Source organism: Mus pahari, chromosome 14 (assembly GCF_900095145.1).
Source record: "Mus pahari chromosome 14, PAHARI_EIJ_v1.1, whole genome shotgun sequence".
Taxonomy (NCBI): domain Eukaryota; kingdom Metazoa; phylum Chordata; class Mammalia; order Rodentia; family Muridae; genus Mus; species Mus pahari.
In genome coordinates this window covers 51,649,969-51,653,928 of record NC_034603.1, presented here as the reverse complement: position 1 = coordinate 51,653,928, position 3,960 = coordinate 51,649,969, and the positions used below count along the sequence as shown (strand labels likewise).

At 44.0% G+C, this 3,960-nt stretch overlaps 1 protein-coding gene across 10 annotated transcripts in view; it reads right to left on the bottom strand.

Annotated features, from left to right (window-relative positions):
• The window catches only part of Synrg (synergin gamma), an 81,016-nt gene that overhangs the window by 46,124 nt on the left and 30,932 nt on the right, over positions 1-3,960 (bottom strand). The gene's annotated exons all lie outside the window — the stretch shown is intronic.

The following is a 3,960-nucleotide window of genomic DNA, read 5'->3' as shown; positions in this document are numbered from 1 at the left end:
ACAGTACTTTGCAGAGTAAGGAGCCAGTAAATAAAAAAAAAAAAAAAAAAAAAAAAAAAAAAAAAAAAAAAAAGAAATCTACCATTCTACCTGGAGTCTGGGCAAGGCAAACCCGACTCTTGGTCAAGAGGATGTGCCCTGAAGAGCACACAGGGACAGAAGGTACACCAGGTTTTTATTCTAACTCTGGTGACTGAATCAATCTCCTCTCTAATGGCTGGGGTTTGATCTCACTGTCTTATTTGATTGGCTAGTTTGTACAGAGTTGGTGCCACCACAGGAAAAGGAGGAAGGGGAGAAGAAGGTCACTGCTCCAGGCCTTCTCATTCCTGGAGTAGAGCAGTGGACCTTATTATGGGATGGGGGGAGAGGGCTAGATTAAAACATTTACATTAAAGTCTACATGACGGGGGGATTAGGATTCCTTGTCCCAAACACACATTTTATAGTATGTGACAGAAAAGACTATTTGGTATTTCTTATACAGATAGGGTTTTTTTTCCCACTCTGCTAAATATTAATGTTTATAAAGAAAAGCTTAGATTACAGTGTCATGGTACAGTGTTTAATCCCAGTACTTGGGAGGCAGAGGCAAGCAGATCTTTGTGAGTCTGAGGCCACTATGGTCTATACAGTTTTAGGATGGCCAGAACTATGTAATATGGAGACCCTGTTTCAACAAACAAACCACAGAAAACAAAACCAAAGAAATGCCCAGTTCTCAGCAAACAAACAAACAAACAAACAAACACCCCCAAGGCTCCTGGTGCTACAGCTCTGTCTCAGAGCCCCATCTGTGCAACTGGCTCTCTTAGTTGCCCCCACCCTGAGTACTTTCTGAATATACAATTGGATGCTGGTACTTTCATGCCTGGGAGGCTCTCTCTTCTCTGACATCAGATCTGAGTTCGACCTGTGTGTCAAGAATCTAGCATTTCCATGCTGTCACTCAAAACCCAGAGCAGCTCCCTCTGCACTCCCTGCGGAAAAAGTCTTTCCCGAAGACATTTCTTATTCTGAGGATGCTTTACAGATGTGACCACCCATTGCAAGACTTCCCACAATAGGGCTGCCCTAACTGCTATGGCTTTCTCACCAGCTTACAGAAACAATTTGCCTCTTAAAATTAAAGCAACTTCCTACTCGCACCCCACACACACACCTGAAGTCAATCACCTGTGTTAGCTACAGTATCTAACATTGAGAAGGTTGTGCACATAGTCATTGTGAAGCACTGTCTAGACATAAAGACACCAAACTTTGCGCATTCTCAATAGATATACCTTGTTTTTCTGAATATTTTCCAATTTAGCTGACTGAATCTGAGGATGCAACAGACACACAATTCAGACTGAGTCACGGGAACTTTAAGGGATAATGTAAGCATCCAGAGTAAAGTGAACTTCTATATAACAGCAACTGTGGACTTTGGTCTGTATTTCTAGTGTTTCACCCCAGTGTCTGGCATATAGTAGCTGTTAAGTAAACACAGGCTGAAGGACTGAGTGCAGACTTTTAGACAGGAGAAAAATATTTTCATTCAAGGGAAACATGGAGGTAGTGAAATGAGAGCTGTAAAAGGTACGTGATACGATAAATGATGATGTACACCAAACGACGCAGACAGCAGCTGGGCATGGTGGTCCTTAGCACTTAGGGAGAGAGGCAAGAAGAGAACTGTAAGTTCAAGGTTAGCCTGGTTTACCCAGCAAGTTTTAGGCAAGTCAGGACTGTGTAACAAAAACCCCTTCTCAAACAAACCAAACCATGATCAGAAGATATTACTCGTTTGCTAAGAGTTCTTCCTACTTTCCAGAGGACCCAACTCCAGTTCCCAACTCCCAGGTCAGGTAGCGCACAACTGCCTGTGATACAGTGCCAGGGCATTTGATGCCCTCTTCTGCCTCCTTGGGCATCTGCATACATGTGATATACATTCTCACAGACGGACAGACAGACAGATAGATAATAGACGCACACACACAGTTTAAAAAACAAACACCAAAACAATCGACCAATATAATAAACAAAAAAACCCCTAAGATTAAAAAATAAAAATCTGTCAAAACCCATACATCTTAGGATTGGCTACCATTTTAAAACCTTTCTTTTTGGTTTTTCGAGACAGGGTTTCTCTGTATAGCCCTGGCTGTCCTGGAACTCACTTTGTAGACCAGGCTGACCTCAAACTCAGAAGTCCGCCTGCCTCTGCCTCCCAAGTGCTGGGATCAAAGGCGTGCGCCACCACTGCCTGGCTCATTTTAGAACTTTTACCCACAAATTTTAACTCCATCAACCGAAAGACCTTTCCCCCTGCTCACTTGAGAGACTGTTTATATAATATTATCATTTAACAGTTATGTATGAGCTAAGCAACACTGGGGTGAAACTTGAGAAATACGGACCACTACAATTAGGATACAATAGTAGTAGAAAAGGGGGGGGGGCGGTAACTCATGTCATATGCATGGGCTGCTGGAGGAGTTAGAAAAACCCCGATGTTTAGCTGATTTTTGAAATAAGTTTTGAATTAGCTTTAGAGAAACCAACAAGGAATGGCGAGAAGCAAATGTCCAGCAAAGGGCTGGACTTCAGACTGCAGGAAACGGGCAGAGCAAGAGCACACACAAGGCTTCTACGGCAGGCAGAGCCGACCAGAGACAGAGGACACACGCCTTCAGCTTGCTGACAGGATATGATATCATGGACCAACCAAGGAAGATTAGTAATGGCAATGTAACAAATATGTGGCTCTCAGTAGGAGGTGAACCTGATTCTATGCAGTAAGTCTGAGATGTCTTGCCTGACTCATTTGGGTAGGATGTGTAAGTTCGTCTGAAGGATGAGGTCAGTGATGGAACATTTTGTCCTGATGGACATGCTGGCACTACAGTACTAGACACTGCAGGTCCCTTATACATGTTTGGTATATGCTTCTGTTGCCTCACACTGTAACCCAGATGGGCTCCTTCCTTGTGGCACATCTCCAGCCTCAGCTGGCTAAGTGTTAGGATTACAGGTGTGTGTCACCATGTCTAGCTGAGCAGAATATATTCTTTATATTCTTATACTCAGAATAATCTATTTCTGGTCTGAAAACTCCTCTCTATCTACAGTGTGATGTGGGAGGGTTGACTGGGTAAAATGGAAGTGATGGTCCTGACTACACAAACAGGCACATAAGGGAAACGCAGTATGTGCTCTGTCTGACAGAAACAACTTTCAAAATAAAACCAAATGCAGCCCTATTGTGCACTCTGTCTGCTCTTCCAATCTGTAGAGGAAGGATCTAAACAGAGAGAAGGGGGTAGGCGGAGAGGGTGAGGCGCTGACAGTGCGCTGCCTGAACCCAGGCAGATGAGGTGCTGACGATGTACTAGCTAACCAATGACTATCTCTAGAGCAGAGCTTCTCAACCTGTGCGGCACAATGCCTTTCGAGGGGGTGTCAAGCGATTCTTTTGTGGGGATCACCTAAGACCATCAGAAAACACAGCTCTTTACATTATGATTCATAACAGTCGCAAAATTAGTCATGAAGTAGTAACAGAAATCATTTTACGGTTGGGGGTCAGGACAGCAGGAGGAACTGTAACCCTGCGTTACAGGGTCGCAGCATTAGGAGGGTTGAGAAGCGCTGCTCTAGAGGAAAATCTAAGTGAACTGTTTGTGGGTCTGTGTGCAAACGAACAGAAATCTGGAGGTCAGAAGCTACTGATGAGAAAGACACATGAATAACGAAAATCCAGGGCCCTGAATTACAATTTTATGGAAAACCAGGAGTATGCTACCCTACTATAAAATACAAAATCAAGCCTGGTGTGGTGGTGCACGCCTTTAATCCCAGCACTTGGGAGGCAGAGGTAGGTGGATTTCTGAGTTCGAGGCCAGCCTTGTCTACAGAGTGAGTTCCAGGACAGCCAGGGCTACACAGAGAAACCCTGTCTCAAAAAACCAAAAA